This window comes from Nannobrachium achirus (genome assembly GCF_963921795.1).
Source record: "Nannobrachium achirus genome assembly, chromosome: 20".
In the NCBI taxonomy this organism is placed as follows: domain Eukaryota; kingdom Metazoa; phylum Chordata; class Actinopteri; order Myctophiformes; family Myctophidae; genus Nannobrachium; species Nannobrachium achirus.
The window spans coordinates 28,639,515-28,654,816 of NC_137827.1; the positions used below are offsets into that span (position 1 = coordinate 28,639,515).

Here is a 15,302-nt window from a genome sequence, read left to right on the forward strand (position 1 = left end):
GTTGGGGTCAGCACTCGGCAGTGACAGGGACTAAAGGGGGGATTGGCATTACTACATTGGGAGGACAACAGTACATAATGCAACAGAAAGGGCTGTACAGATTATGCTGTATACCTGTATACGTCGTCGTCTATGCTAGAGTAGTCTCTCAAGACATTTGTGTTGTCTCCGAAAATGGTGGTAACTTAACCCACTAAGACCGGGAATGCATTTGTGTCTAACCACTTTAACCATTATCTTTTTATTTTTGGCACGGAGTGACGCACTATTTTTGAAAGAAAATTGAAAATGTGTGATCTTTGAACATATATTATTTTAAGTAAATGTACTTAGTTACTCCACACCACTGTGCACATTATTCTACTGAAAAGGATATTAAGTAAGACCCTTTGTCTTGTTTTCCTTTTCCCAGGGCACACCATTAATCTCTCAACTGCACAAGGACAGAACGCCAGTGCCCATAAAACAATGGCTACATCTACAACCACCGTGCTCCACCGGACAACATCTGCTGCTTCTGTGACTCGCAAGAAAAAGAGCAGAAAAAACAAACAAACACCAGTTGCAGCCACTCAGAACATTGAGCACACCGACTCAACCATCTTTGCTCCGGAACCCGAGCGTACACCGAGACATGAACTTCCCTCTCCGGAACTCTCTGTATTCCCGGAAGAGCACGTGAACACACGCCGAGAGTCGCACACGAAGCCCAGCGGTAAACCTAGGGTTCTGGAGGAAGATTCACCAGCCCCATGTATCCTCTTCTGCTTTTTCTGTTGGATGTATCATACTGTAATCCTGAGATTGCGACAAGGGAGAGGCTGGCATGCTGGGTGGGTGGCATCGGAGACGAATCGTTGTTGTCTGGTGGAAACCTTGTATGTCTAAAACCGTTCATTTTGTATTTATCATTTTAAAAATGATTTAAAATGGTTAAAATAGCCAATCTACAAGCACGTGTGCTTGTAGATTGGCTATTATCACTAGTTTTGTGCGACTGTCTTGTATGATGAATCAGGGCTTTACTTTGCGAAAAAAAAAACATACAAATTTGAAATTTGGAGATATGAGGTTTCAGCCCGACAGTGACGAAATGCAGCCTTTCGGTGAGGACCATTACAGGGACCGTGCTGGAGTCGTGGACGCCACAGAGTTTCAATGTTTCAAAAGCAATGTTCCAATGTCTTTTTGCTGTTGGAAAAGAAAAACAACAACAACAATCCAGTGTCATCTCAATACCTGCACAATATTGAAATGGCCTGAAAATGCATCTTATGCTCAGTTTGGACATGGATTCAGAGGTCTTCACAAAGTAGTATGATTTGTGTCCTCAATGACAATGTGACCAAAAGCAGGGAGCGAATTCAATCATGTGCTGTGACATTTACTTTTTCATACTGGACCCTTATTGGTTTGATTTTCAATGTAGTTTTTGCTCACAATAGCATACACGCACGCACGCGCGCACACACACACACACACACACACACACACACACACACACACACACACACACACACACACACACACACACACACACACACACACACACACACACACACACACGCATGTGCATGCACACACACATGCATGCACACAGATTATTTTGACTATCTAACCTGCAAATCACCCTGTTTGGTATGCACTGACCTTAAACCAAATGTAATATTCAGTACAGTTCGACCGATATTTTCGTTTGGCCGATAGATGAGCCATTGCTTGGCTCTTTTGACAACATCTTTCTGCAACATTTAGCCAATTTCAACCTGGCCTCTCTATTTTGAGCATGTATGTATTCTATTAGTATTCTTAAGCCAAAAGTTTCAAAGGTGTTAATCGGTGGTCAGAGATTCTCCAAAATCTGCATCGGACTCATAAATCTGACTTCAGGGTCTGACATGGCCAAAGTCTGCATGTTTCTAGGTAACTAGACCAGGTCAACCTGGTTGTGCCAGACCCCCTGTCTGTCATCATCATTTATGACATCATGCCTTTTGTAGGCATGTCATCATCATGTCATCATCATATATACCCTTTATATAGAAAACCCGGACAGACCGACATTTGCTTATGTAGGCCTACCCATTTCATGGGTCTGGCAATAAATGAAGAGTACTTTGCAGACTTGTGCCTCAGCATGCACTCTGCATTAAGGACAGTCGGTTGGTCTCATTTAAGATGGACAGACAGACACACACACACACACACACACACACACACACACACACACACACACACACACACACACACACACACACACACACACACACACACACACTCAGACTCACACTCAGACTCACTCCCACGTTCACACTTTTTTATTTTTTTCAAGACCATTTTCTTAGCTATGCCATTTCCACATTCATTATGTGTTAGGTTCTTTGTAATTCGCTTCCTGTTGTGCGCGTTCCTCTGCACATCCACTTAACCTTTTGTGGGACTAGAAAACTGATGCCTGCACTCCACAGTGGAATGCAATGCAACTATAAAAAAAGAAGAAGAAAATCACGGGAACATTGCTTAAAATCAAGAAAGACACTGCTCTCCCACGCCGGTTGCAACTGTTACCCTTCATACAGTTGGAGAGAGACAAATGGAAGGCTCTGTTTGGACTGAATTTTTTGAAACTTGGGAGTAGTAGCAAACTTGGCCTGGTGAGGCAGCCAACTTCCTCATGGATTCAGTACTGCTGTGAATATACAGGACAGTTAGACATAGGAAGATACAGGATGTCACACTTGACACCGTACCTCCCACTACAAGGAACTGTCAGCCCAACTTGTATGTGACTGGGTTCGCCGCGCGAATCGTCTCGACTTATTGCCTTTTTCTTTTCTTTTTAAAATTTCTATAGAGGGTGTATTATTTTGTTACACTATAGAATCTCAACTTCTGGTTGGTGGCCGTGAAGAGGGGTATCTCTTGCCTGTCATTGGCTGGGGCCATAGTAAACTGAACACGGGGGTGCCGTAGAGACACAGACATAGGCATTGGCCAGTATCCAGTAGGTGCGTATTCACTCGTGTTTTACAACGTGAAGATAGTAATGTGATCCATCTCTGTGATGGAACAGGATGATTCTCATGTACCTGTTGTTCCTCCCTGTGTCCTGTAACCTAACAACCCGTTGCAACGGGGCCTAGCCGGGTTTCATGTCAGATACACTCGCGTATGGCTGGCAATGTGAACATTCATCTCCTAACGGGCACCCGTGATATTATGAGACGTTGCTTTTGGAATGCCGCTGAGAATGGCCAATTTGCTTGATGGCTCGACCTCTTGTTTGACTAACAGCTCAGAACATCTCCCTTTCTAAACCTCCTACTCTGCTAAAAGAGAGACAGCGTAACCTAGCTACCATCACTGTGATGATTTGGGAGGACGCTTGATGTGCTGATGTCCCCCGCCCCCACCTTGATCCATCGGCTGTCAAAGATTTCAATGCTGTACTACTTTCACATCAGACTCTTAACTGTGTTCAAAGAGGTGAGGTCACCTTAGGAGTAGTTCACCCCCAAAATGAAAAATGTGGTCATGTCATGGAGACTTGAGTTCAGTAATATTTTAGTTTTTTGTCGCATTCCTAAGAGAATAATGTGATTACAACAAATCTACCCCCATTGATTCCGGATGGGGACCCGAATGCATTTGGGTCCCCATCCGGAATCAATGGGGGTACATTGACTATAATCACATTTTTGTCTTAGGAATTCGACAGATACAAAACAATATTATTGAACTCAAGTCTCCATGGCTCGAGTAATCAATAGAAAAAAAGTCATTTTGGGGGTGAACTACTCCTTTAAGGCCGTGTTATACGTCATCAAAGTGTACATTAGCTGTTAGTTTCAGCCCAGTTTAGCGGTCAGTTGACTCTACTCCTATACCAGCCCCCAGCTTTCCTGCTCCATGCTGAACCAGCTTACATATTTATTGGTCTCTATTTACGTTTTATTCGATTTTATTGTGAAATCACTGGCTCTGTCATGGGACCCATGATGACTGTCCTGTAGGTTTTTACGGTTTACCGAGAGAGGACACAGGAACAGACAGTCGTTATGCAATCAATAAATACTCCACATTATGCCTGTAACTACCCTGGTGCAGTGGTGGAAAAAGTACTCACATATTTTACTTAAGTAAAAGTATCAATACTGCAATATAGTATGAAAAGAGTATGAAAGTGCTGGCATCAGAATGTACTTAAAGTATCAAAAGGTATCAAAAGTAAAAGTTCAACATGTTTGAAAATAGCAGATCTACAAGCTCAAAGTACAAATACCTCAAAATTGTACTTAAGTACATTACTTAAGTAAATGTTCTTGTGTGTTACTTTACACCACTCCTGGAGTCACCATGCAGTATTTCTTTGACTCTGTGGTAGATGGAGGTAGTGATTTATGTCATAGTCCAAAGCAATTCCAAGTTCAAACTGTAAGGTTGGTTTTCCCCTTGAATATGTTTTTCCCCCCTGCGTCTGATTATCTATGTTGCGTCTCAACTCACCCCTCGGTAGAAATGATTCTATGTGCATTGGTGCCTTGTGTTAGGAGGGGTGGGTTATCCCCACAAATACTCAAGTACTTCAGTCATGTTTTAATCCACTACATACTATAAGGACCGTTGACTTGGACAATTGATTGTAGGGTTTTACAATGCCTTTTCGTTACCATCTTTTTTTTTTACAATTTAGAGCGATTGTCATCTGACTGAGAAGAATGATGTAATGTTTTTACTCCTGTGAAGAAGATTTTTTTTAAAACAAGAAAGTGGAACTTCAAAGGATCCCTTCAAGAGAATGTAGGCCACCCTACCCATGCGTTATAACCTCTGGATATTTCCAGCAGAAAATCCCAAGGTGCTCACGGCTTGGCTTCGGAGAGAGTCGTACTGCTTTCCGCGGCCACTGGTGGCGACTTTCTGATATCCCGATCAGAGCTGAACCCGAGCAGCCATACTGTTCCGAGAATCTCGGTTCATGTGCCAAGACTTACATTACACTTTAATGATCTCATGACCCTTTCACTCCTCCAATATCACTCTTGAAAGGCTCTCTGTTTTCGTTGTTGCAATGCTAGCGACTACACAGTAGAATCCTAAGTGTCCATTTATCCATTTGTATCTCGAACACAAAGTTACATACTCATGAGTTAAATGAACAAGATTTCACAGTGTACCACTCCCCATGCAGACAGAGGGAATGCCATCTCTCCTCCCCCAACCATATTTCTCACCTCCTCTGGTGTTACTTTTAGTATTTCTGAGAATGCTAGAAGTGTTACAGCACTCCACCACTCCCTCCCTTACTCTACCTCTTTCGTGTAAATCACTTTTCTTTTTTTTTTCTCCTTTGCTCCCTCAAAGAATGCTGCACATCCTACCAGCAGCGATATGCCCGCTGCAGCGAGGTCTTTTATTGGCGGCCAGAGGGCTGTCACCAGCCAGTGATGGACGGGTCCCTGGGTAGCTGAAAGGTCAGAGGTCAGGGCTGCATCTAATCCTGTCTCTTCCTCTTGACTCAGGGCTTCTAAATGCAGGAGAGGGGGAAGACAGACAACTTGGCAGTGATGTCTTTAGAGATGACGAAAATGGTGTAAGATATCAAGTGTCCAGAACCGCCGCTGCTCGTACTTGGCAGAAAGTGCATGTGGCTGTTGTCCATCAGCGTGTTTCTATGGGATGATGTTATTAATATGTCACTGAGGTCTGCAGTGTAAACTCGACATGCTGGACTTGTACGTCATTAGCTATTGTCGAATGCCCAGGCTGGCAAGAAGGTGCTAACTGTGTGTGTGCGCGTGCACGCGCACTTGGCTGAGCTGCACGTGGGCCTCATGTCCTGTTTTAGACCCTGACCTCATTGAGGTGCATGTAGGATCCCAGTGATGCAAGTCCTCCTGACACACGTGGCCTCATAACCCCTTCACTTATTTTTTTACGCCCCCCACGCCACCCTTCCAGCTCCTCACCTGCCCACACATTCTCTCTCTCCACCTCCACCCCCTGATGAGCCTCTGCCTCTCACACGTTCGCTCCACTATCGCTTGCCTTCTTACCTCAGAAGCGGCTTATCCTTCGTCCCTCCACACTGTACCTCTTTACCGCTGTAACCTCTCTTCTCCTCCTCAGGTCCTCTGGGTCTCTCCTCTCCCTTACCTCCCCCAACACAGCCGCTACAGCCCTCCCTATCTCTCCCCCCACTCACCTCTGTGGCTCGCCTTTCCCCCAGAAGGGAGTCACTCTGTGTGTACATGGATGGGTCAGAAGCGGGGTGGGGGGGGGGGGGGGGGGGGCGGGTTGGTCCCAGGAAGGGTCCAGCTGTCGGAAACTGTAGGTTTTATGTGCGTTGGAGGGGTTCCCTCCCGGAGACGGGCTTCAAAGGAAGCAGGGCTTTTTAAAGGGCACCCTTGAAACTCCATCCTGTGCTATGCACGCCCACCGTTCTACCTTACAGGGCTCCAAAGTACACTAACGCCACTGTGGTGACTTGTACTATGCATCCTGCCCTCGTCCACTGCTACCTCGCAGGACATTGCGTGCCAGCACGTAGGCCAGAAGCCAGTGGTATATTTAGTGGCGAGCGGGTGTCGCACACCAGAAGCAACCAATCTACAAGCTCACAACACGTTGCATTGCCAAGCATTGCAAGCTTGTAGAGCTATTTTTGCTGCGTGGCACCGGTGCGCAACTAAGTATAAATCAGGCTAGAGGCTGACCGTTACCTGAACCTGGTTGGGTGCTTTGTTGAACCATAGCATAGACACGTGTGTGTTGGGCTATACATTTATCGCCCACATACTCTAAAGCAGGTTATAGTCATATCCTGTAGAGTGTTGCCATGATGGAATGCACCAACTGGGTCATCTGGGACTCAGGTGAAGACATTACAGGTTCTCTGGAGTTCAGTGGCTCCATAAAGACCCGGCTGGATATTGTTTCACTGTTTATAGGCTCCCTGTGTTGTTGATTGATGGTGGCATTGCAGATTTGTTGAATCAGGTATCCAGTATAGTTGCTCCTGCTGGAGCAGCTTATTTAAAATAACGCGTGGGCGACTAGTTTGAAAGTTTCTTCTTCCTAGGGGACGAGAACAGAACCTGCTTCCATGCTCTCCCATTAACCAGTTAAATGGTTAACAGAAAGCTTCTAAACTTTTGGTGGTGGACACCAGTCTACTTTCACAAAGTAGACTATAATGTGCTTAGCGGTGATTGGAGGCGCAGAAATGGCTCTTTGGCGTTGAGCTGCTGCTTGTTCTCAAAGGCCTCCATTGTAGAGCCAGGGTCATGGTGTCATTGGGTGGCGTAGGCTGTAATCTGCACTTAACCAGCACTTAACTTCTAAGACCTGACACAAGTAAAGTCCCCTTAGTCCCCTTTGTTAAAAGATACCCCTGCTTTTGTTTTGTTTTTCATGTGTGTCCCAGAATTGTGTTCGCCAATTTAATTTCAATGTGTTTGCTGAATGTAACCTCATCTGAGATGTGTGTTAGTAAGTAATTATTGGGGGTGGGTGGGTGGGGGTTTCACCAACTAAATGTACATTTATTTGACAGAAGTTGCTTAGAGTAACTACTTTAAAACAAAAACAAAAATACAAAAACATCTCAACAGATTTAGAAAAGAATAGGTAAGTGACTACGGTTGTTGTTTTCTAAAGGTATGGCACCTTATAATGCCTCATGTCTCAGCCTTCTAACTTTGTGCCAAAATCATTCCGCAGTATTTCCAGTTTACAGAATGAGACAGTGCCAATGTTTCCCAAGATGGCTACCCAGTCTCTAAGACTGTTATTACTGAAATAAAGGGGAAATATTCAATTAGAGGTTTTTTTCTTCTTTTCCTTTGTATTTGTTTTTATTTCTTTTTCTTTTAACAAAAGATGTCTTATTTTGGAAGCTGTATTGGATAGATTTTATTTAAAGAATATCTTGTAATTTTGTAAAGTGGGCCTTATTATTGAAATATATTTAGTATTTGTCCTCTTCTGATTTGTAAGAATGATATTTTTTGCGAGACAATGCGTCTTCCTCATATGTTATTGCACTCCTGGAGAGTTTTGTTTTCCTCTATATTTTTGCGTTTGTTGCTTTGCGAAACATTTCCCACAGCCTGGGGTGACATAATGATAGGACCATGGCTCAGAGATTAAGATGGGCCAGGGTCTGCTTCATAGTCATTGACCATATTCACACGGGGGGCATGCTTCATACTCAGGGGGGTGGGAGGTGTACGAGTACGACACAGTAAAATGGCTGCCCTGTGACTATGGTTGATTGAAAAAAAATATGCATTTTATCAGAACTGTTTCGTCAGGAACCTGTCTCCAAGGTGTTATGCTACTCCCCCCCCCCCCCCCCCTCAGACTAAATTCAGGGTTTGTTCACCTCTCGTATGTTGTATGTATCTACAGTATGTATGTATGCCAAAGAAAGAAGTGTGCAGGCTGTGAGACGTGCCTGCGTATGCACACGCCTGCGCACAGATGAATACATGGATAGACAAACTCACACGCGCACACGCACAAATACTATATTATGATTTAAATCAGTGGTTCCCCAACTTTTTAGCTCGAGACCCAAAAGACAAATGAGATGTTTGCCCGGGACCCAAACTAGTGGAAATAGCAGATCTACAAGCTCACAACTTGTCTCTTTGCGCCCGCGTTGTGAGCTTGTAGATCGGCCATTTTCAGTAATTCTTAAACATTTTTCTAATTTATGGAATTTCTTACATTTCATTTATTTATTAATGAAATTACTTAGAATTCATGAAAGTCTAAGCTTTTTGGGGAATGTTTTTTTGAAAATGCTTTGAAGTGATAAAATTGAAAACAAAATGTAGTAAATAAAAAAAATGAAGGGACCCCCAAAAATGTGTCCCGCGACCCACAAATGGGTCCAGACCCAGTGTTTGGGAACCAGTGATTTTAAATACATTCAGATGCTTACGTGAAACTGGATCCCCTCTATCTTACACACATACACAGACATTCAGGCCTGTACAATCAAACCCAGGGGTTGGAGAATTTATGATCCTTTTTTATACTGGTATGTTTCTAAGTGGATTATGTCTGCAGAAGATAGAGAGACGGGCAGGGGCAGCAGTGACAAACAAAACATAATGCAATGAAATATGATCAAAGGGGTTAATGTTAATATTATTGTTGTCATCTGCTCCCCAAGCTTCTCAAAGTGTGTCAGCTGTCCAAGGTGGACTGATGTGGGATGCGTTTATTTTTCCTCCGTTTTAGACTAAATACATTGTGCATGTTTAACCTTACCGTGGCTGGCGCACTCTGCATGTAGGTCTCTCCAAGCTGCCATCTGTACAGCAGACTATGTATTCCAATAAAAATGTAAATCCAACTTGTTTGTAACATATCTGCTTGTGCGGTGTTGATTTTGACAGCAAATCTTGATTTAGTTTTAGGTCATAGTCTTCTGAATAAAATGTCATATTTTGTCATCTGAAATGTTTTAGTTTTAGTCTAGTTTTGGTCGACTAAATATCATTTAGTGACTAAATATCGACTAAATATCATTTAGTCGACTTTTTGGCGGGCTGTGATGGCATGGTATCATAATGGACGATTTTACGCTTGGTTGCGTGCTGAAAATAGCAGATCTACAAACTCACAACGCGTTGCAGTGTGATGTGTTGTGAGCTTGTAGATCTGCTATTTTCAGAGCGCAACACTGGAGTGCAACCAAACATAAAATTAATTGTCTTTTAGTTCTACTTCCTGTTTTTTAGTTCTTCTCCACAAGATTTTAGTCTAGTTTATTTATTGACTAAATTGTCAGTATATTTAGTCTTAGTTTTAGTTATCATAGCTTCGTTTTTATTTAGTTTTCGTCATTGAAAAAAGGTAGTCGACTTTTTTTTCTTTCTTATGGGGCCATCTTTTCTAGATCTAATTAGGGCTGCAAAAAGGAGAATGTTGGGTTAGTATTCGTTTTATAACTAAATGTAAATATAGAGACTTTGAGGTCAGAATAAGGTGTGGTTGTGATTAGAGGAGTTAATTTTAATGTTGGCTTAAGTAAAAAAATAAAAGCTTAAAAATGGTTTTGATGTCCTACAAAGTATAGCTGTGTGTGTGTGTGTGTGTGTGTGTGTGTGTGTGTGTGTGTGTGTGTGTGTGTGTGTGTGTGTGTGTGTGTGTGTGTGTGTGTGTGTGTGTGTGTGTGTGTGTGTGTGTGTGTGTGTGTGTGTGCGCGTGCGCGTGTGAAAAGAGTATTCTTCTACACTCACACCACTCTCCTTAGCGAGACTGAACAGGGCATAAAGAGCAGCTTCTGACAGCAAGCACGATAAGCAAGTTGGCAGACAAATTAGGCAAATTGGTCAGAAAACCACAAGCTGCTGTGGAATGCACTGTCAGCATACACACCTTTCTGTTAAACAGCTACGCCTGGCTGTGTGGAGAAGAGCTAGGAGGGAGCTGTTACTAAAAAGCTCAGGAAACAATGGTGAGGCAGATGTTTCAAACTGCATTGCCAACATTTACAATGTAGAAATGTGTCCAGTAACAATGACAAACCTTTTCCATCATTCGCCATTTAGATATCTTCTTAAAAACTGATAGTGAAGTGCAATTATCTTATTTATAGTGCAATGAACATTTTTCATGAATTAAATCATAGGGCCCATGGACCACTGGCGGTCTGTGAAGGTATTGTAGGCCTATGCTGTCCTTAGCCATGCATTCAGTAAGGTGAAAGTGATTTTTGTGTATAACGTGTTGATGTGTTATATGACAGGGCCTGATGTCCCAGTGACAGGGTTGTGACATCATGGTCTATCACATTCTCAGTTGTATCTTCTATCTCAGTGTGACTCAGGAGATAAGCCTGGGGTTTATAAACCGAAGGTTTAGAGTTCAAATCACCTAGAACATTTTCAGTTTCACTGTATGTCTAAAACCTGAAAGGTGAAGTATTACGTTCTCAGTTGAATCTCCCTTGCCTGTGTGGTTCAAGGGATAAACCTAAGGTTTGTTGTTGAAGGTTTAGGGTTCAAACCTCCCTAAGAAAGTGTCAAGCCAAATTGGCTATTTAAAGTGTAGTTAAAAGTGTTCAAGTTCTCAGTTGCATCTCCCATGCCATTGTAGCTGAATAGATACATCCAGGGTGTATAAACAACTAAAACAAACCTTAAATGAGACACAAATCCCTCAACAAATAAATAAAAACCAATCCAATCAGAATAATGGTGAGAAGAAAAGAAAAAACTAACACTAATAAAAGGCCTAAAAAAACATACTAATATATCTTTAAGGAATGACTGGTAAACTGGACCTGGGTTTGAGGAAACTGGGAGAAAACAGTAGAGGGAGCTAAAAACAGGCAACGTTTAGGTATTAGAAACCAAATTATCATAGCTCCTAATGAATATTTTCACTGTCCATCTAAATTCTAAAAGGTGGGTCTGTAGGTTTGTAGTAATACATTCTCAGTTGAATCTCACATGCCTATGTGGCTCAAGAGATAAACCTGAGGTTTGTTTGTTGAAGGTTCTTTTCTCACTTGTGTGGTCTAATGCAACCTCGCCCTAAAGGGAACCCATATGGAGATCCATGTACTGTATATGGAGATATGCTGTGAGAGCCCAAACATGCTTACTCAGTTATTCGTTAAGTCCTATGATGTCTATGACATCTGACATCATACATCATCATCAGTCCCTTTTATGCCCATACATGAAGATGTCTGTAGAACCAGCCACACAGATATGGGTTGTCTTGGTCATCTCTCTTGGCCATATATGGATGATTCTGTTTGTGTGGTATGTGGCCGATGTGGCCTCCATATATGGGCATCCCCATATGAAGTCCTGTTAGATATGGGCTTAATATTGATGACATCAGGGAACTCCATATATGGGCATGAAAGGGATTCTGTTAGTGTAGTTCCCCTGACATCACAGTGAAGTCAGAGCAGCAAACCCATTCTGTTAAAGTGGTTCCCCTGACATCACATTGATGTCAGAGCATGACGTCAGAGCAGCAAACCCATAGACCGTACAAAAGTGTACACATTTTTTTCCAGATGGACGGAGTCAGCAAGTGCTGTTTCACATACTGGTAAGACGTCTCAGGGCGACAAGCAAGGTCGCGCCATGTCTTGGCCATCTGGCCAGTGAATATTGATGACATCAGGGAACTCCATACATGGGCATAAAATGGATTCTGTTGACTGTGACCTTCGGTCGCAAAAACTATTGTGCATGCTGCCTGGACCATAGAACTTCTGATCCACATGGTTGATGCTGGAGCTGAATTATAGTATGTCAAGTCAAGTATGGAAATTATTCCAGGCAAAACATGGTAATCATGCAAGTGGAGGAAGAGTTACCATTACCAACATCTATCTATTTCAGAAACCCCCAAGGGCATGTTGATTCTGTGAATGTGAACAAATATACCCAGAGGGAAGGGTGACAGGGAATGTCTTGGTCGTTTGACTGTCTAGATCTACTTTGTAAAAGCAAGCACAGAATGAGCCAAGCACATTACGATTTTTATCTAATTTGGACATCTATCTTTAATCTATCTATCCAATCAGCAGACTATTCAATCTCAGCGTGTCCTCACTTATTGAAAGCCACTTCAAGACCATGACACAGACTGATCTGTCATGTCATATCCATGGATCATGTCCAGATTAGGCATAACTGCATGTGGGAGGAGTGCATATCTGTGTGCAAGTGCATGAATGTGTGAACACATTCCGCCCCACACCTGTGGCATCTGTACTTTTCTCCGTGAATCACATGGCCATTGGAGATGTGCTCAGACATGCTTTAGCTTCCCAACCCAAAGGCCTTTCTTATGTCTTTAATTCTCTTGCAGTCTCGTGTATGCTTAATTTATACTCCATTGTGTGATGTGTTGTTAGCAGCATATCTTCAAGCTCACAGCACATGCACAAGTATTTAAATCAAGCTTTACTGAAGAGTAAAATGTACTCTTCTGTCGTATATAGCACGCACGCACACACACACACACACACACACACACACACACACACACACACACACACACAGCCCTGAGGTCAAATCTAAAAATATCTTCTTTTTAATGATATTCTTTTTGCCTTTATTGATAGATGACAGGAATTGGGGGGAGGTCGTTGGGATCGGGAGTCGAACCCACGACACGCTGTCAGGCTGCATGAGCAGCCTATAGGTGCCTGAACGGCTACCTCAGCCATCCAGGCCATAGTAGATGCACAAGCTGTGAGCTTGTATATCTGCTATTTTTTGAATAACCAACGCTAAAATCTAAAATGACACAGATGCTTTCCCGGTTTTTAATGGGTTAAATTACACTGAGCTGAGACATCCCATAATGTTGGGTTAATGGTGTGTGTGTATCAACTGTACATCAACCCTAACCCTAACATAATAATTTTTAACCTTAAAATAGTACTACTAGTAGTATTAAGTGTGTGTGTGTAGATATAGGTGGAAATAAATTACTGTATATATACATCACATTAAAAATGCATATATTTAAAAATACCAATGCTATCAAATTTGGAGTATCTTTGTGAAATAGCATGGGGTTGAATCCTTTACCATTTGTTACGGGTTGAGTATTAAGTTCTCTACAGATGTTTTCTATGTCATTGTGGCTCAAGAGATGAACACAGGTATAACAAACCAAAGGTGAAGGGTTCAATTCTCCCACAGGATATGTTCGCTGTCCATCTAAATTCAAAAAATTGGGTTAAGTATTACGTTCGCCATTATGCCATCCATGCCAGCGTGGCTCAAAGGTTAAATCCAAGGTTTATAACTCAAAGGTTCCAGGTTCAAACCTCAAACAAACTGAAATATCTCAACCCACCAAACGAATTATGGTAGATAGCTAATAAATCAAACTAAAAGTGTCAGTGAAACAATGAAACTCAAATGTCTCAACAAAAAAAACTGATCAATAAAACTGGTAATGGGCAAAATTCACAAACATATAAACTGAAAGATCTCTCATACCTCAAAACAACTGAAATAGCTAATAAAATAAACTGAAAGTGCACTACAATGAAACTCAAATGTCTCAATAAAAAGCTATCAAACTGGTAATGGTAACAAGCACACTAATAAAGAAAATGTTGAATAAACAATTGTTTACCTTAATATGTAAATTTATAAAGCTTCTCCCCTGGAGGTGGGTCCTCCCACGGGATGTTTTCGCTGTCCATCTAAATTCTAAAAGTTGGGTATAAGTATTAACATTCTCCAAAGTCATATCCATGCCAGCGTGGCACAAAGGTTAAATCCAAGGTTCATAAACCAAAGGTTGCAGGTTCAAACCCCAAACAAATCTAAAAGAAACTCAAACCACTAAACGACTTGTTTTCGCTGTCCATCTAAATTCTAAAAGTTGGGTATAAGTATAACATTCGCCAATATAATATCCATGCCAGTGTGGCACAAAGGTTAAATCCAAGGTTCATAAACCAAAGGTTGCAGGTTCAAACCCCCAAATAAAACTCAAACCACTAAACAACTTGAATAGCTAATAAATCAAACCAAAAGTTCAATGAAACTCCAAGGTCTCAATAAAAAAACAATCAAACTGACAATGGTATAATAACTAACATAAGAAAAAAAACTCAATAAAAATAAAGAAAATATTGAGAAAATAATTGCTTTACTTAATATGTAAATTTCTAAAAGGGTCACCTCCAGACTCCTCCCTCTTCCACCGGGGCTAAAAGAGGGCGTGAGGAGGGAGGCGGGCTGTTTCTGCCCTCGTCGCCTTAAAAACACCGAAAATGAAGATTCAGCAGGACCAAGATTCAAACCCTCAACCTTCAGGTTGTGAGGCAACTGCTTTACTCATGCACCACTATGCCTTTCACACTAAATAAATCTTGGAGGTTATATTTAAAGTTGAAAGGAGAGGTGACAGGTCAAAAGATGAAAATCCACCACAAACACTTCTACCCCTGATAGAATGACTGAATCTACACCTGCAGTCACACTTGAGAGCACTTGAAAGCAAACAGTGATTTTTTTATTTCAGCCTAAGTAATGTCATTAAAATTCATACCCTTTTTGTCATATTATGAATTTCTTAGTTTCAGATGATCAAAACTATAGCTGTTTCAGCCAGAAGGTTTTCTTTTTTTTTTGCCTCTCACTATAGACAGACTAGGGCTCTAACAATTAATATTTATATTTATAATGCACTTTACATTCATGAAAAAAAAAGTGCTACAATAGGCATAAAACAAGTATCATCACACCATTAAAAAACATTTAGAAACTTTACATTTTAACTCTTTCTCA

The 15,302-nt window shown here is 41.8% G+C and overlaps 1 protein-coding gene across 1 annotated transcript in view; it reads left to right on the forward strand.

The window, feature by feature from the left end:
- luzp1 (leucine zipper protein 1) overlaps nucleotides 1–887 on the forward strand; it is a 66,505-nt gene extending 65,618 nt beyond the window's left edge. The window contains exon 9 of the mRNA XM_080750090.1: nucleotides 413–887. The gene's annotated coding sequence lies outside the window, so the exon portion shown is untranslated. The remainder of the gene's footprint in view (nucleotides 1–412) is intronic.
- The last annotated feature ends 14,415 nt before the right edge of the window (nucleotides 888–15,302 follow it).